Source organism: Orcinus orca, chromosome 4 (genome assembly GCF_937001465.1).
Source record: "Orcinus orca chromosome 4, mOrcOrc1.1, whole genome shotgun sequence".
NCBI lineage: Eukaryota > Metazoa > Chordata > Mammalia > Artiodactyla > Delphinidae > Orcinus > Orcinus orca.
The window spans coordinates 88,059,766-88,082,081 of NC_064562.1; the positions used below are offsets into that span (position 1 = coordinate 88,059,766).

The 22,316-nt window shown below is 38.1% G+C and overlaps 1 protein-coding gene across 14 annotated transcripts in view; it reads right to left on the reverse strand.

Moving 5' to 3' along the window:
• The window catches only part of GRXCR1 (glutaredoxin and cysteine rich domain containing 1), a 306,050-nt gene that overhangs the window by 221,430 nt on the left and 62,304 nt on the right, over positions 1-22,316 (reverse strand). For 10 of the 14 annotated variants that reach the window (XR_007477288.1, XR_007477287.1, XR_004482552.2 and 7 more), the window contains one exon: positions 17,507-17,744. The exons of 3 other annotated variants lie outside the window; for them this stretch is intronic. The gene's annotated coding sequence lies outside the window, so the exon portion shown is untranslated. Of the gene's footprint in view, positions 1-11,247; positions 11,490-17,506; positions 17,745-22,316 lie in introns of all 14 variants that reach the window. One more of the 14 variants, XR_004482557.2, reaches the window with a different exon arrangement.

Sequence of the window (22,316 nt, forward strand, 5' to 3'; positions counted from 1 at the left end):
TGATCTTAGGAACCCAAACATTCAATATGTTGTCTTCGTTAATACTGCTTGAGAAGCCTTGAATAAGGGGATTATGCAAAGTGGGAGAGTGGAGGCCTCCTGCAGAGAGGAAACCTTGACCACAGACACACTTCCTCATCACCTCTTTTATTAAGACCTCAGAGATTGTGCCCTCTGTTTTCTTGTGTGCTACCACGTACTTCTTCCAAATAGAGTTTTCCATGACCCTAAATAACTCAGAGCTTTCTCACAGTTTTTCCAGGTTTCCTAGGGGTTTGCATTGCAAAAACAAGGAAACTGGCTAAGATAACCTTAACTAATCATAAGGATTTTATATTTTCAATAAGTCACTGAGCAAAATGACACCAACACCTCTAAGACCTGGGAAGAAAACTATGCCTCCAACCCTTTGGCTCTCTCTCTTCATTCTCTCTTTGGTTCTGGAGAGAACATGAAATAAATATATTTTTTCTCAGCAGGCATGAGATAAATATATTTTGTTTCTAGGACTGGTGATTCTGATGATAAAAGTTAATTATATCTTAATTACCCACTTATCCCTTTGCGGGGGCGGGGGCAATAGAGGAGACAATAGTTCTTTGCACAGGGCAGTTTCTCAATAAACATCTGTTGAATGAATGAACTAATGACAAACAAGTTAAAGATGGCATTGGATCCTTGGAATCACAAGGTCCAAGTAAGTTTCCTCTACATTTTAAGAAATACAGAGTTTTATCCGTTTCTGTTTTTTCTTCTAATTTATGAAAGTAAATTATAATGATCTCAGTCATCATTCTCAGAAAAGGGATGACTAATTTTCTTTCAAAAATAATTAGCTCAAAAAAAATTAAAGTTCACAGAGGCAACCTAAGGTATTAGGAAAGTAGCTTGTTTTTTTTTTTAAAGAAATTTACAAACCATGGCAATACAAATCCTTTTTGGAATAAGGCAGCATTATAAATCTATAAATTAAAATATTTTACTCATCCATTTTTAATTATAATAGGAAACAGAAAAAATATATTCAGTCAATATAAGTATAATCTTTGTCTAGGTTAGGAATACAATGAAAGGGATATAGATGGAAATATAGATGAAAGCAACAGAGATCAAGAAGGTGGAGGGAGAGGGAAAACGGAGGAAAAAGACAGATAGAAACATAGATCGAAAGCAGCAAGAATTGAAAGAGAGAAGTGTTCCCTATTAAAAGCTTTTTAAACAATTACTGCTATAGGCTGTTAAAGTTGGGCTATGGTGTTCCCCCAATAGGATTAAACAGTAATGTCAAATTTTGAATTTTCCTAAAGAGTCAAAGGACAATAAGCTATGAGCTGTAAGTTTCCCATAATTTAAAGACTGCAATAAAAATTTAATATTCATTTAGGGAGAGAAATACGTATTTCCTACTCTATCAGTTATAAATAAGTTTAGCTGCAAGTAAAGAAACCACGATTAAGAGTAGCTTAGAGCTTCCCTGGTGGCGCAGTGGTTGAGCATCTGCCTGCCGATGCAGGGGACACGGGTTTGTGCCCCGGTCCAGGAAGATCCCACATGCCGCGGAGCGGCTGGGCCCGTGAGCCATGGCCGCTGAGCCTGCGCGTCCGGAGCCTGTGCTCTGCAACGGGAGAGGCCACAGCAGTGAGAGGCCTGCGTACTGCAAAAAAAAAAAAAAAAAAGTTTCTTTTTTTCCTCACAGAACAAGAAGTTCAGGGCAAGGCAGTATCTGGTGTTCACTGACTGCTCAATGACGTTACTGAGGATTCAGGAACTTTTTTCTCTTTGTTCCAGTCCCTGGCCACAATAAAAGACCTTCCTCTCACCATTGTGGCCTCCAGGTCTCTAGATAGCTCCTGAACCAGCAGGCCTGATATCAAGGAAAGAAGAGTGCGACTGGAGAAAAATAATAAAGAACAAGACCAAAGGGGCCTTCCTGCGTGCCTCTCCCCCCTTATCAGAGAAGCCATGGCATCTGGGACACCTCGCTCAGCCCGCTTGTGCTTACATCTCATAGGCCAGTACCACGTTCCCTAGGGAGAAGGGCTTGTGTATGGGGATGGCGTGGTAAACCACCATGTTCACCACAGTCACATTTTCAAGAGATCAATTTACTTTGCCTGGGGTCACACTTTAATGAAGAGGACAACAGCTATTTTTCCCTTGGCAGTCATATTCCAGCGGTCTGGCAGCAAGCAGAAGAAAGATTTTCCTATACAAGAAATTTTGTTCAGGGGCAAATATATTTAGTCTTGCTATTGTACTCAATTCATTCAAAGATACATTCTAATTTACATGAGGTGGATATCATAATCGAATGCGGGGCAGGCCCTTGAAATTCCAAAATGCAAGCACAACACATGAAAATTTTCCGATTCTGCCAGGTCCTTACAGTTTAAAATGTAAAATACTAAGCTGTTTGCTGCAAGCAAACTTGACTCTTCCTAAATTTAATCTGTCATCTAAGTCTCGCAACAGAAATATTTGCCCCTGTGTATACTCAGCGAATACAACTGAAGATGAATATCCTCATTTTCTCTTATGAAGACTCAGGAAAACACAGGTTTGTTAGGCAAATTATGCACTCTTTCCAGGCTCTCTGGACAATAAATATAATTCAAATTTAGTATCCCTGATGATTAGCATATATATATACACACACACACACATATATATATATATATATAAGTGTATATTTTTTATATATATAAACTATATTATCATATATATAAACTAGTATACATATGATTAGTATATATATTTGTATATATAAATATATAAGTATATATATACTAATACATTATGATGATTAGTATAGTCTTTTTCTTTTTTTAACATCTTTATTGGATTATAATTGCTTTACAATGATGTGTTAGTTTCTGCTTTATAACAAAGTGAATCAGTTATACATATACATATGTTCCCATATCTCTTCCCTCTTGCGTCTCCCTCCCTCCCACCCTCCCTATCCCACCCCTCTAGGTGGTCACAAACCACCTAGCCGATCTCCCTGTGCTATGTGGCTGCTTCCCACTAGCTATCTATTTTATGTTTGGTGGTGTATATATGTCCATGCCACTCTCTCACTTTGTCACAGCTTACCCTTCCCCCTCCCCATATCCTCAAGCCCATGCTCTAGTAGGTCTGTGTCTTTATTTGTCTTACCCCTAAGTACTTCATGGCTTTTTTTTTTTTCTTAGATTCCATATATATGTGTTAGCATACGGTATTTGTTTTTCTCTTTCTGACTTACTTCACTCTGTATGACAGACTCTAGGTCCATCCACCTCACTACAAATAACTCAATTTAGGTTCTTTTTATGGATGAGTAATATTCCATTGTATGTATGTGCCACATCTTCCTTATCCATTCATCTGTTGATGGACACTTAGGTTGCTTCCATGTCCTGGCTATTGTAAATAGAGCTGCAATGAACATTTTGGTACATGACTCTTTTTTTTTTTTTTTTTGCAGTACGTGGGCCTCTCACTGTTGTGGCCTCTCCCGTTGCAGAGCACAGGCTCCGGACGTGCAGGCTCAGCAGCCATGGCTCACGGGCTCAGCCGCTGTGCGGCATGTGGGATCTTCCCGGACCGGGGCACGAACCCGTGTCCCCTGCATCGGCAGGCAGATGCTCAACCACTGCGCCACCAGGGAAGCCCCGCATGACTCTTTTTGAATTATGGTTTTCTCAGGGTATATGCCCAGCAGTGGGATTGCTGGCTCATATGGTAGTTCTATTTGTAATTTTTTAAGGAACCTCCATACTGTTCTCCATAGTGGCTGTATCAATTTTCATTCCCACCAACAGTGCAAGAGGGTTCCCTTTTCTCCACACCCTCTCCAGCATTTATTGTTTCTAGATTTTTTAATGATGGCCATTCTGACCAGTGTGAGATGATATCTCATTGTAGTTTTGATTTGCATTTCTCTAATGATTAATGATGTTGAGCATTCTTTCATGTGCTGGTTGGCAATCTGTATATCTTCTTTGGAGAAATGTCTATTTAGGTCTTCTGCCCATTTTTGGATTGGGTTGTTCGTTTTTTTGTTATTGAGCTGCATGAGCTGCTTGTAAATTTTGGAGATTAATCCTTTGTCAGTTGCTTCACTTGCAAATAGTTTCTCGAATTCTGAGGGTTGTCTTTTTGTCTTGTTTATGGTTTCTTTGCTGTGCAAAAGCTTTGAAGTTTCATTAGGTCCCATTTGTTTATTTTTGTTTTTATTTCCATTTCTCTAGGAGGTGGGTCAAAAAGGATCTTGCTTTATGTCATAGAGTGTTCTGCCTATATTTTCTTCTAAGAGTTTTATAGTGTCTGGTCTTACATTTAGGTCTCTAATCCATTTAGAGTTTATTTTTGTGTATGGTGTTAGGGAGTGTTCTAATTTCATTCTTTTACATGTAGCTGTCCAGTTTTCCCAGCACCACTTATTGAAGAGGCTGTCTTTTCTCCACTGTATATTCTAATATATTACTGTATAAAAAATATATAATATTAGTTTATATACACTAAACTATATAAACTTATATGATGATTTATATACATAAATGAGTATACTAGTTTATAAGCAATATAAATAAGTATATATGGATATAAAGTATATATAAACTAGTATATGTATTAGTATATATAGTTATATATATAAACTCTCATAGATAAAGGTTTCTGGGAGATAGTTTCATAAATTCATAGCACAGTATGTGTTTTAATAACATTTATCACGTATTTTAATAATTATATAGAGTATATATATATAGTATTCATGTATTCTCAGGGGTGTAAAATATTAGACTATAAGGATATCTACCAAATTTACCAAGCTATTAACAGTAGTGCTAACAGTAGTGCTCTTTTCTGGATGGTGGGATAAAGGTATTTTGTGTTTGGGGCACGTGCAGCACGCACACTGGCACTTTACTATGGCTATATGATTATTATTAACAAAATTCTTATTACGTTATATTAGAAATGTCTGCATGTCAGTCTCTCCCATTAGCTGTAATCTCTATAAGGATTCAAGGGTCTTGTCACTTATTTCTATATCCATACCTTCTAGAATAATACCTGGAAATTAGTAAGTTCTTGTCCTCAGAATAAATTAATGAAAGAATGAGTTTGATTTTGGACTTTCTCATTCAGGTCAGTGTCCGTCCATTCGTTCAAGTACTCTAACCAGGATTTGATGATCCACGTTCCTGTGATTGTGCTAATATGTTAGAGGTGCTTCCAACTAAAAATTGTCACTCGCCATCTGGTTCTACAAGCATGAAGTCACTAGCCACTGTAGTCGCTGACCTTCAACATACCCTGAAAGGAGTTCAAGGGGAAGATCAGGAATGAGGCTCTCCGTGCTCTGGGAAAAACTGGCAGAACAGGCCGTCAGATAGATATTTTCAGGAGAAGATTTTATGAGCCCAATTTCTTGCATCTTCTCATACCTAGAAAAGCACTAAAATCATTAATGGAGACATCTGGCTCCTCATGACTAGCAGCAACCTTTTGCCAAAATGTGTGCCTGACCGCATGTATCCACCTTCACTAAAATCATGTATATACTGACCTTCCCCCCACCTCTTTGGAGCAGTTCCTCAGAGCTATCTGAATGGCTGTCTCTGGGCTATAGTCCTCATTTGACCCCAAAGAAAACTTAACTCACAACTGTCATGTTGTGCTTTTTTTTTTTAAGTGCTAACATTTTTAAAAGAAAACAAATAATGAATCACTTAATATCCTTCAGATGCCCCTGAGAATAACATGACTTCACATTCCTAACATTGTCTTAGGTCCCATGATCATATAGAAGTTGACACCAAATGCTGACCTATCACTATTGAGAATCCCAACTAAAACTGCCTTCAAGTACTGTTGCCAGATGCCAATATTGACCTGGACCATTCACTATTTTATTTTCTTATTCAGAAAAAAAGCAGCATTTTTATCAACATTTCTTAAAATTACTTGGAAGTAAAAGAACTTTAAAACATAAAATGGTCAGGTCTAAGATTTGATTTGATTTACAAGCTAATAAATTAGTCTGTTGTTCTTTCCTGGATGCTGGTAGAAGAGACAAAACTCCTAAGTCAGAGAAAAAGGGTTTTGTCACTCATGGCACCGCAAACAGCTGGAGCATCAGTATATTTACAATGGTTCTTCTTGCCCCCAGATCTCACAAGGAGATGGGGAGGGGGCCAGATGGATGCTATACATGCAGAGTATGTGCATCCCAGCTGAGAAATGTTGAGATTGGGGAATCCACCACATTTATAGAAAGGAGTGAACTAGCTTACTCTTTGTGTGGGTGTAGAAGGAGATATCACCTCATCTCTCAAGATTACCAACTGCATAAACAGCCCTGAAAAATGGCCCCAGTAAACAGCAGTTAGGGCCTTACAATCTTAGCACACTCAGCAAGACATAAAGGACAGCCAAGTAGCCTACAAAGGACTATCTCTCCCACAAAACTATTATTATATAAGCACAAATAAATCATCGACCAAAATTTGCAAATTTTAATTTATTCTGCAGAGAACACAGAGCAAGCCTATTTCGATGTAGTTCAATGCTTGGGCTCCGCTTGGCTTTTATCCCCACCTACTATGACTAGAGCAAAGAGTTGGTGAATGAAATACAAGAAATGAGGCTGCGGCAGAAGTCAGGGTCAGAGGATGAAGGGTTTTATATACCATGATAAAGACATTGGACTTATCCAAAGAAAACAGGAGCTATTTGAGGGTTCAAAGTGAGAGAGATTCGATTTGCATTTTATATAAATGGCATGGAACAGGCAAATATAGAGGCAGGAAGGCTAATTTGGAGGCAGTTGAATGATTGAGGCCTGACCCAAAAAGTAGGAGTTAGGATACAGATAAGAATAGACTTGAGAAATGTTTAAAAGGTAGAATTGTCTCAATTTAGAGTTTAATTGTATACAAGAGGTGAGGAAGAAGAATTTAAGAAAATTGTCCGTTTCTGCCTTGAGCAACCATGTCATGGTGGCACTCTTCCCTAATGTAGAGAGCATAGAGCATGCAGCAAATGAGACAGTGAAAGCATTTTGTTCTTTTGATACTATAGGGAGTCTGAGATGTACTGGGATATTTGGGATGTTCAACAGAAGTTGGATAGGCAGATCTGGTGCTTTGGAGATAAAGCTAGGTTTGTGCCATGGAACTAAATGGTAATTGAAGTCATGAAAGAGAACAAGATCATGTCGGAGTATATGAAGAAGAAGAAGAAAAAAGGCTCAGCTGAGAACCCTTGAAGCACAACCACTCAAAGACAGTCAAAAGACTTAGAATTACAACCAGAAAGAAGAAAATCAAGAATGCAGGATACCATGGGGCTAAAAGAATATTTCAAGAAAAGAGACATCATTGTCAAGTGCTATGGTGAACTCGAATAACTTCAGAACTTAAAGTGTTTATTCAATTGAATAAGGAGGTCTTTATTTACATTGATATGAGCAGTTTCATTAGAATCGGAGGAAGAAATCATGTCAATAGAAAGAGAGGTCGAAGTGAGTTGAAGAAATGACAAATGTGTGTGTACATAGGCAAATGTTTCAAGAAGTGTAAAGTATAAATGCAAACAGAGGAAACTTCCAGGGTTTGTTTTGTTTTTTAATGAAAGGAGAGATTTGAATATGCTTTAAATGAACATAGGAAAGAACCAACAGGTAAGGGCAGATTGAAGATGTGGGGATAAGACAGGAGAGATAGTCCAAAGAGATGCTAAAGTAGAATTTTCAAAAAGATAAAATCAGGACCCTCATGCAGATATAAAATGAACATGTATCAAAGATGGCCTTCAACTCACTAAACAAAGAGGTAACTCATAAGTTAGTAAGACCAGCTCAAAGTGATTTGAGTAGCTGATTTATTTGTAAGTAATTTAATATGGAAATGTAAGGATAAGATTGCTCAGTAAGTGCAAAATGATTAATATCCTGGAAAGCAAAAAACTGAAGCCTTTGGAGTTATCTTTTTACAGAAGAGAAAATGTGGACAGACCTTATTTACATCACTATAGGGCAAAATGCATAACTTAACTATGCATGTAACTTCACTAAGTCCTAATAAGTTGTGAGCTGAACAGAGTACATTTCCTTAGATAATCCTTACGTGGACCTGTAAAACAATGACCCCATATGATAATAAAAGGACATTCTGTTCACCTTTTGGCGTTATTTACAAGTTCTGAACAATTTTTCTCAAGAGAGAGTAGTTGCTAAGGAAATAGAAAGGAAGTTTATCTTCAAGGTCTTGGCAAGTATCAGAAACACTCAAAAAAAAAAGTGAGTGAAGTGAGTTAATGAACAATCCATTTATGAAATTATGGACAGAGTCAGGAAAGAGAAACTAAAAATGGTGAAGGGACCCTGGGATCAGCAACAGTAGCTCCACTAGGTCTGATAACGGAGCAAATGGTTACCACGACCCTTTGAGACCTAAAGCTGTAGACGCCAACTGTGGACTTTGATAGAGGAACACATCCAGTGGCAATCCCTCAGCCTGAGGAAGATAATAAAGGAAAGAATATCCCTCATCATTTTCCTGCTCTCCAATCTCTGGTGACTTCCATTGGCGAAATCCAACCTGATGCCAGAGGGCAAAGGAGCCTTTACGTAGGTCCTATAGCTACATAAAGCATAAAGCATAAAGGACATAAAGCAATGACCGATTAATTGGTACTATACCAAAAGGAACCTCTTGATAGATTCTAATATTCATGGATGTAGTGTCTCATCACATTCTGATTACAAATTAATACATTCTTTTATTGCTTCTCAGGAAAGGAAACAGATGGCAAATGGTTATGATTGGAATGAATCCATTTGTAAGCTATGATGTCCAAGATTATTTCAGGTCAATGTGAAATCAATAAACTTTGTATTCATATTTATATAATTTTTTCATACATTAACCAAATTAGCAAAACTTTTTCAGTGTATCAAATGTTGTCATGAGTTCTGAGAAGAAGAAATATGGTAACCAGCGACATTCCATGATACTGACTACTGGGAGTATTCGTAAATACTGACTGGATTATGATATCTAATGAGTTAACAAAATGAATTTCCTTTATTATGTTACAATTTTAGATGTTACATCCCTTATAAGGCCTTTTTATCAGAAATCCAGAATGATGTAAAAGGAAAGGCCAATGGTTATTTCAAAAAGATGTTGAAATGCAGGGTATATTCAAACAAACTGGATAGCAATATAGGGTGATTTGTTTTGTGCCAAAGTATAGTCACACGGCTGCATAAGGAACAAGTTTTGAGCTTCTGTAACTTGCTGCTAACACCACTTCCAGATCTCTTTGGCAATTATTATACACTGTTGTAACATATACAACAACAGTATCTTTCAACAGTAAGTACCTCCTCCTTGAACGCTTTCCATTTTCTATATATACGTAAGTCTTTCCTAGATAATTTCAACAAAGAGTTTCATTTCAACAACAAAGAATTTGTTGAAATATCATGGTAGGCAAAGAATTGTACTCTGAACCCACTGAGGCTATATCTGAGTCTCAATAAATGTCATTTTCATTTTCACCATGTATTTTATGGATGTGCATACATGTCCTCTCTTCTCTACCAGTATATAAATTCCTTATGTGTAAGTTCTCTCTTATCCACCACTATGTATCTTGTGGAAATAGAACATTATGGGCACTCATAAGCATTTGATAAATATTTGATGAATAAGTGGATGGATGGCTAAATGAATACAAAAGAAAATTAAATGGTCTGTTAATTAACAAATATTTGAAGAACTCTCATCTATTTATCAACTGAAAGGGGGAAGTAGTATATGCTATTGCTAATTGTTTTACTAGGAATATCAGCTGCATCTATGTTGTATCTATGTTCTTTTCTTCAATACCTATGTCATAAATCAATTAGAAACCTAAAATGAAGATTTCTTCAAATGTGGAAATATAAAGCATAAACTCTTAGTTCTGCTTTACAGATAAGGTCACAGAAAGATTAAGTGGTTTACAAAAGCTTTTATACAAATGCTAATAGCAGCATTATCCATAATAGCTAAAAAGAGAGAAAAGCTCGAATATTTACCAACTGCTAAATGGATGAATAAAATGTGGTATATCCACATAATGGAATATTATTTGGCAATAAAAAGGAATGAAGTACTGATACATGCCGTTCCAGGGATGAACCTTGAAAACATTACATTAAGTGAAATTTATATGAAATGTCCAGAATAGGCAAATCTATAGAGACAGAAAGTAGCTTAGTGGTTGCCAGGTTTGGGGGCAGAGTGAATAAACAGTGACTGCTAATGGGTATTAGGTTTCTTTGGGGATAATGAAATGTTCTCAAGTTAGATTGTGACAACTGTATAATTCTGTGAATATACTATAAAGCATTGAATTGTATACTTTAAATGAGTGAATGGTATGAAATGTAAATGATGTGGTTTTTTGTTTGTTTGTTTGTTTGTTTTTGCGGCACGTGGGCCTCTCACTGTTGTGGCCTCTCCCGTTGTGGAGAACAGGCTCCGGACGCGCAGGCTCAGCGGCCATGGCTCATGGGCCCAGCCGCTCCACGGCATGTGGGATCTTCCCAGACCAGGGCACGAACCCGTGTCCCCTGCGTCAGCAGGCGGACTCTCAACAACTGCACCACCAGGGAAGCCCATAAATGATGTTTTAATAAACCTATTTTTAAAAAGTAAAAATTAAGTGTCTTGTTCAAAATTGCAGGAATAATTAGTGAAGTCAGAACTGTAATCCACACTTTCTCAACCAGTACAATTCTTTTTTCTTACCTTGCTGTTGTCTTGTGTGTAACACAGTTACTTTTTACTCCCTTATTTTCTAAAAATCTTCATTGCTTTTTTGCCATTTTTGTATTTTTATTTAGTTCTTTCTTTCCTCCCATTTCTTAACTTCCTCAAGAGCTCTCACACTGTCCTTCCCAGCTGTTAAATGACCTACATTTTAATGATCACGACTCAGTTTTATTTCTTATGGCTGCACATCAGGGTGACTTCTGATAATATTAATCTAATTCTTCCACAAAAGAGACATTTGGGACTAAGCATATGAAACTTGATGGGCAAGACTTTTGAGAAGAAGATGACTTTAGCAGGATGTGAGCCGCAGGTGGGAAACCACTGAACAAAAGAATGATTCTGTTGCTGGAATCTTATTACATTCATAGAAATGAGAGACTTGCAAAGGTAGTTTAATTTGATACTCTTACCCAGGAGATTGACTTACAGCTGGTGTGTGAGAAATGCCATTTTCCAGATGACTTCCTCTCCTGTTACAAAGTCTGGCTATGGCCCCTGCAAACTGCTGGATCTGCTCCATGTTTGGGTGTTTGAGACACTTGTCTTTCCCCTCTGTGCTGGCTTTTTCCACTCATCTTTTTTAAAGTGTTCTACTGTAGGAAGATTAATTCTTCTCCATTGAGTTCCATGTCTTTTTGAATATATGTGCAGCCATTGTGATAATTCCAACTGGGTCAGAGAGAAGGCATAAGGTAAATGGTAGTTTACACTATTAAAGAAAGCCACAAGGTAATACATTTTCTCTCTGCAGTACATGACTCGATAGATTCCTCAAATTTAAGAAATAAAAATGGACATTTCCTCGTCCATTATTGTCAGTCTCTAGAAATGTCATTAAATGTGATTAACAGGTGATTTTTTCTTTTTTTCCAAATGAAAATGTCCAATGTGAATCTTTCACTGGTTTAAATTGTAAATTACATTTTTCCCCCATTTTTAAAAACATTCTCTGGTGGCTTTAAGCAGCTTTTATTCACTTACTGTCCATGGTTATTCATTTTACATTAATCCTGAATTATTTGGGGGAATCGCTCAACTTTCTTGGGAAAAATGTTAATATTGTTAAGTTCGTGTCTTTTAACCTAACACATAGCAGTAAATATATAGTACAACTTGTTATAGGTTGTGGAGGGAAGAGGAAAGAAAGGAGAAGACAGAAGATTGCTCTGGTTACAGACATAGTAGAAGTAACACTCCAAAGTGAAGCCTTTGTGACACTGTCATATTTCACGAAGTTAAAAGGGAAGGAGTAGGAAGTAGACAATGTTAGTTGCCTACCCATCTTCTCCCTTCTTTCTTGCTAACAGAAGCCCACTGTGTTTGGGTTGACAGTGTGCCCAGCCCCAAGGATTGAATCACGGGTTAGTCTTACCAATAATTACTTTAATGTCTCCTTTTGATTCCTTCCTATTTGGGATACTGGTATGTCATAATGATGCTTAGAACTTCAGCAGCCATCTTGCCACCATGATGCAATAAAGGAGGACAAAAATTAAATGTGCTTAATAACAGAAAGGGTCAAAGAAATTGGGTTTTTGATAACATCACTGCACTGATGAACTAGATGTCCTGTCTCCTCCAGACTCTTTTTAATATAAGAGAAGAAAAATGTCTCAAATGATCGTTGTGTGTTTATTAATTGCAGACCTACGCATCCTAACTGAAACAGTATCAGAGCGTTTTCATACCATCAAGAACATATATGATGCTCAAGATTATAAAGAAAGTTAAGCTTTTGATCAGGCTTAAATAACAGAAGCATTTCATCAAGCTCAGCTGCCCTCTCCGAGTGGGTGAGGGAGTTTATTTTCTCTGATAGGCCCTTCTGGATGGCATGACTGAGGTGAAAGGCATAGTTATGGATAAGCAATGGATACCGCTCTGGGTCCTCTCTGAATTTTGAGTTGTAATTCACAACAAGGATCATCATTTAAGAAAATAATGGATGACTCTTCAGATTTTAGGAATTTTCCTCAAGAAGACAAGCTGTTTGATGAGATGATCTTACTTGATAATCTTTTTTTTAAATTTATACTTCTGGGGCTTCCCTGGTGGCGCAGTGGTTGAGAGTCCGCCTGCCGATGCAGGGGACATGGGTTCGTGCCCTGGTCCGGGAGGATCCCACATGCCACGGAGTGGCTGGGCCCATGAGCCGTGGCCGCTGAGCCTGCACGTCCGGAGCCTGTGCACCGCAATGGGAGATGCCACAACAGTGAGAGGCCCGTGTACCACAAAAAAAAAAAAAAATTTATACTTCTGGTTATCACTACACACAGCATAGAAGACATACCTAAGTACCTAAAAGGAGAGGGCACATTTCATATTTACAAACAAATCCTGGTTGCAGAGCAGAGAAGGAGCCTAGGAATGTGTAGCCATACTAAATAATATGCATCCTACTCCCTTTGCCCATCTCCCACTCATACCTCAGCCACACACCTTTATTCAATAATGAAAATAAATAGTATAAAAAAACTGCCAACACATTAAACACAGTTTTTATACATCTGTCTTGATTTCCTGAGTAGGGAGTTTATAATAGAAATACAATGACTATGGCCTTCTATCATTTTTCTCTTAACACTTTGATCTGCAGAGTTCCTAGGAACAGAAAGATGGTCTATCAGAATCATTAACTGGATGATGTTAAGCTTATAGTCATGCAGCTAGTAGTTGTTGAGCACCTATAACGTATCAGGGTTTGTATTAAGTCCTGAGGTGGAAGGCGTGATTACCACCATCAGTTTCTCACAGATGGGAATAAAACCGAGTTATGTACCCCCAAAATTGCATCCCACTGTGGTAGAGTGCTGTAACAAAGATTTGGGGACAAAGAAAAGAGCTGCAAGACTCAGATGGGGGTGGTTGGGAAGGCTTAGGATGGTAGAAACTCACACCGAATCTTGAAGGACTAAGTGGAACTTTCTAGATGAGGAGAGAAGGATATTTACCAGCAGTTGGAACTGGATGTTCAAAGATTGCAAGGCAACAGAGAAGCAAGCAGCTAATTATGGCAGGCTCACTGAGGGATCCATGTGAGGGAGAAGGAGCAGATGGGAAGGGAGGGAATTTTTGGCTATATGAAAGTTTAACCCCAAAGGAGACAGGAAGACCTTGGGGGATTTTAGGCAAGGAAGTAAAAGATCATTCTGGCGGCTTTGGATAGAATGAATTAAAATGAAGAGAGTCTGGAGGTAGAAAGAAAATAATTCCAACAAGAAATTACAACAGTGGCATTGGGTATGAATCAAGAAATTTCAAGAGAGAGTCTAAAGGATTTGGTGATCAACTGAATGTAAGGGTAACAGCTCCACGGGGGGTTTGAGGATAACTCACATATTCTGACAACCAACTGGGATGGACAGTTATGACGTACTTTATGATACATAATAAAAATGAGTTTTGTGTTTAGGGGAAGAAGGAAGCAACAAATATACTTTTCACAGTGTCGAGTCTGAGGAGCTTATGGTTTATTCAAGTAAAACTGTCCAACAGATCAGAGGTTCCTAAGCTTCCAGATTTCACATACCAGCAAAATTTCCAAATAAACATGAGGGACCAATTTAAGACTGCCAATTTTTCATTTTGCTAAGTCAGGATACGTTTTAAAAAAAATCTATCCACTGATATCAATATTTCATTTTTATAAAAGGATATTTCAACACCAAAAACTGAGTGAATCTTAATATAAAAGGCAATTTATTAAATTAAGTAAACTTGACTTCATTTTAAAACTGCACTGAAATGTCCTTCTTTTAAATTGATTAATTAATTTATTTGGCTGAGACAGGTCTTAGCTGCGGCACACGGGATCTTCATTGTGGCAAACGGGCTTCTCTAATTGCGGTGCATAAGCTTCTCTGGTTGCAGCGCACAGGCTTCTCTCTAGTCGTGGCGCACAGGCTCCAGAGTGCGCAGGCTCAGTAGTTGTGGCACGCAGGCTTAGTTGCCCTGTGGCATGTGGGATCTTAGTTTCCTGACCAGGGATAGAACTGCATCCCCTGCACTGGAAGGTGGATTCTTAACCACTGGACCCCCAGGGAAGTCCCAAAATGTCCTTATTTTTTTTCCGTTCCTCTTTTTCCAACATAATCCTCATCACTGACTTACAACAGACCACAAATTGGCACTAAAACCAATGAAATAGTTTGTACATATAGAGATTTGGGGTCCAATAGAGAAGCGTTAGTGGAAGATCTAGAATCATAAGCATAGTATTTGAAATTGACAAAATAGATAATCATAAGTACTATTTATTCACCATCTTCTATGAGTCAAGCACTAATGTAAGGGCTTTACATAATTTCTCATTTCAAAATCTCAACAATTCTGAAAGGTAAGAGAGGGTAGTTCATTTTTACAGATGAAGAAATTGAGACTGAAGATATTAAGTTGCCCAAGATCACAAAGCAGAAAGTGGCAGAGCTAATAGCCAAGATTTCTCTAACTTGAAGTTCTCTATTTTTAAGTGTGATGTTAAACTGCTACCCTGGAAAGAATATATAGAATGAGACAGGGCATCAAGGATGGAACTCTAAGGAATACTGACACTAAAGATGATGCTCCAAAAGAAAAGAGCCTAGAAAAGGAAAATCAATAGGGTCATGTGAAACAAAGGAGAGGAAAATTTACAAAAGAAATGTGTTGTCAAAAATTCCAAATATCGGGCTTCCCTGGTGGTGCAGTGGTTAAGAGTCCGCCTGCCGATGCAGGGGACCCGGGTTCGTGCCCCAGTCCGGAAAGATCCCACATGCCGCGGAGCGGCTAGGCCCGGGAGCCGTGGCCGCTGAGCCTGCGCTCTGCAACGGGAGAGGCCATAACAGTGAGAGGCCCGCGTACCGCAAAAAAAAAAAAAAAAAAAAAAATTCCAAATATCATGGAGAAGGTAAATATAAATTAAATATGCATAAAAATCTATATTTATACAAATTGAAGTGAAAAAATTATACACTGCATTTTCTTTTAATACCCTGTTAGTAATACTCATCAGTCCTGCTGACCCTTTCACGTGCTCAGCAGTCACTCAGTTACTAGAATTAGGAACTTACTCTACAACCATGTATCTAACCACTTTTACAAGTCGGAAACCAACCTGGACATCTTTTTGGTACTGGCCCATTGTAAGGGTCTTAATCTGGATTACCTGAGCAGTTGGATTAGCTAGCATTTGAACTCCTGACCCTGGTACTTAAATAAATCTTTCAGGATCAAATCAAACCACATTCAAATTTATATAATATCTCTTATGCAGGATAAGTTCCTCTAACTAGAAAGTTTTTTAAAGTATAATTTGTAATTTAGGAACTATGGATGTAGAGAAATGTTTGCTACAATCTTATAGCCTGTTCTAAAATTTCGATTATAAAAGCTGCTTCTAATAGGCACAAAGATTTGAAATGCAATTTCAATATGCTATCACCAGGAGGCACTGATACATTGATATCAGGGTTTGAATAATTAAGCCAATACATTGTATAAGTTTAAGACAATCACTTTTATCAAGACCTAACAGAGATTTCCAATCATGAATTCTTTACCCCTTATATGCCTGTCATAAATTATTGCCTCTCAGGTCCAAATTCTTTCTATTTCCCTGCTGTGTGAAAATGGGCCCTTTAAATATTTTCCACTGTCAACTGTATCATGTCACACTTTATCAGTAGAGATTGCTGTAGGGACATTACAGGGGGAAAGGGTTTTGCCTCCTGCTTCTCATGTGCTCACTTCTGCGCAGACTTCTGCAGCACGTGCCTAGTGCCCAGGTCCTACAGCTCAGGCAGCTTCCAGCACCAGGTTCCTATGGTGTGCCCAGCTTCTCCAGAGCCAGGTTCCTGCAGAGTGGTCAGGAGAAGAGTGATACCACCTTTGGGCAGTTTTGTAGCATTGCTTCAGGTGAGATACCTCCTCACGAACAACTTTCCCTGGAGCACTAGAGAAAGGCAGCTTCCTGAGAGCAGATTTCCAACAAACTCCCCCAGGGTAGCATCACAGGGACTTTTCTGACATCCAGTGAGGACTGTGTCTGCAGTAGGTTCCAGATCTCAATCCTGGAGTGTAGAGAGGGGCGGAGGAGTGGGAACTCTTCCTTGGGTGATCTTCTCAGCCCTATGGATAAGGACTGCTCCTTATACCCGTTATACTGTATTCTTAAGAGTTCTCTTTACTTCTCACCAGTGAAAGAGGCATCGCTCCAATCTCTTATTAGAGTTGGTGATTCTTTATATTAAATTTTCCCTGTTCAAGTTACTTCATGATTTTTCTCTCCTGATAATATGCATACTGATAAAATCCAGTTACACTTACCTTTATTAAAATAACCAAAGAAATTAAAATAACCAAAGAAATTAAAATAATAGTAACTCTATACATTTCAAAGATGATAATTTAACATCACAACTTTTAAAGAAATAAATAATTCAAATAATACCTTTCCCATGAAATATTAACTTTGCCAGTTCACCATGTTTCCCAAGAGGAAGTCAAACACCTTTTCTGGTGGTCTTTCCTTAACCTTAAATTTCCTCAATATTAAAGGAGGAAAGAGGAAGACAACTGAAAGAATCTTACTGAGAAGCCTACAGGTCTATACATCTCGTCTGTCTTAATCCCACAATGACCCAAAGAGTAAGTGTTATTATTTCAATTTTAGTCAAGGAACTAAGACCAAGAGAGGTTAAATAACTCACCAAGATCATGCACCTAGTAAATGGCAGAGAGGATTCAAAGGCAGATGTGGCTGATTCCAAGCTCCTTATGCTTCCCCACAGATGATTTTTTGTGTAACTGGCTCTCTTCTCTCTGACTCAGATACAGAAGGCGGCTCACTGGGACTGAATTTTTAATTTATGTTTTCATCTTCTTTGCTATCAGAACAGATGCTTCTTCTTTCTGCATGCTTCATAAGAAAAAGAAAGAAGCAACTACCTAGAAAGCAGGCAAACAAACAAACAAAAAAAGCTTTCATGTATATTTTCCCTCAGTCAAAAAGAAATATTTCTAATAATATAACAAGAGTGAAATTATACCCTCCCTTTTCTTTTTCCAATCAAAACAGGCTATTTAGGTGGCAATCATATAATTAAACTTTAGCAACTTTAGCCCTAGAAATATTGGTTTATATTATATTAAATTTAGCATATTTTTCAAGTGTTGAAAGAAAAAAAACTGTCAGCCCTAAATTCTATACTTCACAAAAATATCCTTCAGGTATGAAGGGAAAAAAAGACATTCTCAGATGAAGGAAAACTAAGAGAATCTGTTCCCAGTAGACTTACCCTTAAAGAATGCCTTAAAGAAATCCTTCAAACAGAAAGAAAATGACTTCAGAAAGGTAGAAATAACAATGCAGTAGGTTAAAAGAAAAAAAGCAGGGAGGGGTAAACATAATAGACTATACTTCTTCTCATGGATTTTTAATCATGTCTGGTGGTTGAAGCAGTAACTATAACACCACCCCAGGGGGTGCTTGATGTGTGTAAAGGAAATAAATTTTTAAATGGGGAGAGTTAAGGGATTTAAATGGAAATAAGGTTCCTATACTCCACTTGAAGTAGTAAAGTATTTTTTCAGTAGATTGTTATTGCAGTTACACACGTTCATTGTAATACCTAAAGCAACCACTAAGAAAACAGTACATCTAAAAACCTGTTCAAGGAAGACAAAGGAGGACCTTTGTATCACATGTTAATGTCTGCTAGGAGAACAGATTTCAGAAGAGGCATCCAGCACTCAAGTGGACAGGATGACTCAGTCGCCCAGCCTCGGTCTTTAGCTTCTCTGGCAACTGAATAGTATAGCTATGAACTAGAATGGCCATGGTGGAAGAAATGGACCTTCACATGGGCCTGGAATCCTTCTCACCAATGCTAGTCTAGCTATTGCCACTGCTGAACGTCTAACTTGCCAGTAGCAGAGAACTACAGTGTGCCCCCAATATGGAACAATCTTTCAGTGAGACAAACCAGACTTTTACACTCTGGAAAGGGCTACCCATGCTACCCATACTTGACCCTGTATTCCAGATAGCACTTTGCCTTTCCTTTCCTGGCCACACTTCCCATCCAGCATCACCAAGGACTCACTCTGTATAGCCAGGTGACTTTCATTCCCAGTCGTTACTGTAAATGGGAAAGTATAGCAACCATGACCTGATAAAGACAGAGTGACCAAGAGGCTCACAACTCACAAATTAAGGATGGGGCCTGGGTCACCCCCACCAGGCAAACCACACGTTGGCAGAAATGCTCATCAATGGGGAGAGGAATTTAGAACTGGTAGTGGAGGCAGGAGGTAATGAATATTACACATGGCCTCAGGACAAACTGCGGCAGCAGCAGCTGGATTTTATCCCAGTAACCTTCTTGTAAGGTTTTCCAATCAGAATTCTCGAGAGGCTGTGCCTGAATGTAAGTGTATCTGAGTTCGAAGGGTAAACTGTAAAGGATGTTGTTGGTACCCATCCACGTCATGTAAACAGGGGCGTCCCCCTTTTCCCCAGCTACTGTGAGCATTGGTTGATAACAGCTCACAGCTACTCCCATTTCTAGTGACTTGCCCTCACACAAACAGGAGCAGCCTCACCTAGAAGGCTATGACCGCCCACCCCTCCCAAGGGAAGAAGACCACTGCCCTGACTGACTCTCATCAGGAGGAAATGACTTGGTTGTACAATTTGTCCTCCACGGTTTCCCGTGGAATCAGATCCATATTCTGGCTCAGTTTTTTGCTTTTGTTTTTTTTTCCTGACCTATCCTATTTTCCTCAATTTCCTTCCCCTGAAAGTGCTTTCCTAAAAAAACAAACAAACAAACAAAAAAACCACTGGAACAAGAATTCCTATCCCATACTCTCCTTGTAGAAACCCCAGCTAAGACACTTGTGAATCATAAAACTGTGCTCTGCTAGACATGCCTTGTAAAACTTGATAGATTCCATCAAATCTGAAACTTGAAACCAAATGATTAAATTTAAATCTGTAGATAACACAAACTCTGTATGCATTTCATATTACTTGAGTTAGGAAACTAGAGTTTATGATAAATATAATAAAATATTGTTAATTCAAAAGAGGCAACAAGCTTTCTATTTCTGCTTTGATGATGTCTTTCCAAAATCTTCATTACTCTAAAGGCAGGAAGCATGCAATCACAGAGAGCCTATCTTTCACATTAGTTGTTTTGTATGGGCCAAGAAAACTGAAACAGAGGCCATCTACAACAAGAAGAAATGACTTTTGAAATAATTTTCACATGCCATAAAATTTATTCTGCTTATAATAAATTATCATTCAGGTGATTTCCCACAAAAGTCCAATTTAAAAAAACATATTGCAAAACAAAGTCACAAATCAGCATTGTACTATAGAGGGAAATATTTCTAGAAATAATATATAATATTATGGATTCAAAAAACACTAAATTAAGGTAAAAACAAAATAAAAAAGACCACAGAGAATTTAAATCTTAATTGTAATCATAACACTAGGAAACTTGGTGGGTTCAATCCTTCTCTAGAGGACACAGAACAAGTGTATTCTTTTAACTCTGGTTCTCCTAGGCCTTCAAGACTAAAAATTTATAATCTAGGTTATAAAATTAAATTATTTTAAAAAGAGCTCCTATCACCATTAAGAAAAGAATATGTCATCAAAATTCATTGTTCAACTTCCATAGATCTAATGTTTTCAAAACTCATCTTCCATCAAAGGGAGCTTCCAATATTTTGACAAACCATGGTGACCAGCACTTAACACTAAATCTTTTTTATATATATATAAATTTATTTATTTATTTATTTTTGGCTGCATTGGGTCTTTGTTGCTGAGCACGGGCTTTCTCTAGTTTTGACGAGCCAGGGCTACTCTTCGATACGGTGCATGTGCTTCTCATTGTGGTGGCTTCTCTTGTTGCGGAGCATGGGCTCTAGGCACGTGGGCTTCAGCAGTTGTGGCACACAGGCTCAGTAGTTGTGGCTTGCAGGCTCTAGAGCACAGGCTCAGTAATGGTGGCGCATGGGCCTAGCTGCTCTGCAACATGTGGGATCTTCCCAGACCAGGGCTTGAACTGGTGTCCCCTGCGTTGGCAGACAGATTCTTAACCACTGCACCACCAGGAGAGTCCAAATTAGCACTAAATCTTAAAACAAATTTTGGTACAGAACATTATGGTGCCCTACATATTGAAATAATGATTTCCTTTAAAGTTCCTTAGCCTATTTCCAAGGCCTCCAAGCTTTGACCCTAACCTGCCTTTCTAAGTTTATCTCTGACTATCCCTACATGCCCCTAGAGACCAACAAAACTGGGCAGTTACTCTTCCCTGACAAATCCCTTATTTTTTCACATTTATTTCTTTATAGAATAACTTCATCATCAGGCTCTGCAAGAAACTGCTTGGGTTCAAGTTTCTCAGCATTATTTTGAAGCAAACCTCAAACATCAGTATCAAATTATACATAATTACTTCATTGTATACCTTTAAATATAAGGGCCATTTTTTTTTTTCAAACACAGCCATGGTGTCATTCACTGCCACATCTAAAATATGAACCATAATTCCTTAATAATTGTCAGATAAGCAGTTGGTATTCAAATGTCCATGACTGTCTTGTACATTTTAAAGTGTTTAGTTTAAATCAGGACTCAAGTAAGAATCACATATTGCATTTGACCGTGTTTCTTAAATTTCTTAAGATTTTTCCATGCCCACATTTCCCCCTTTGAAATTTATTTATTTAAAAAAAATAAGATCACTTATCCAATAAAGCTTTCCACACTCTGGATTTTAATGACTGCTTCCCCATGGTGTCTTTTAACATGTTTGTCTGTCCCCTGTAATTCCTGTAAGCTGCTAGTTAAATCTAGAGGCTTGATCTGTTTCAAAGAAAAATTTTGGCAAGAATGCTTTAGAGATGGTGGTATATACTTCTATCAAGAAGCGTAAAATGTTTAGTAGTTTCTCTTTTTGTGGGGGTAACAGCTGTAAATGGTCATTTCCTAGATCAACTATATCACTGAGGGTTCACAAAAAGGTGATATTTGCATACTATTATTCCTTCTTTGTCTATTGGCTATGATAATTTTATAGAGAGAAACACCCTCATGAACTGTTTGACTGCCCTGAGGTATAGTTCATATAGGAGAAGGTGATTAAATGCTTGATTCTTTCAATGGGAAGAAAATTCTTGAAGATGATTTCTCAGGTAAGAACTCTGTTAATAAATTGCCCCTAACGGAGAGGTTTGCTGTGCTCATTCTCACCTGAAAGCTAGTTAGAGGACCTTCATGGGTACTACTGAAAGAGCTTAGTATGTATGCAGTATGGGAAACCCAGTAGACTGGAATCTGACTCCCACCTGACAAATATAAAGAGCTAAAGGTAAGGTGATTAGCTGTTGATGAATGAACCCAAGGACTGTGGGGTCTACCTCCACTCTACAGCTTATCAAGTCCAAGGGTACATCAAGGATTCCAGTGCACCAGATATGGGTCATGACAAA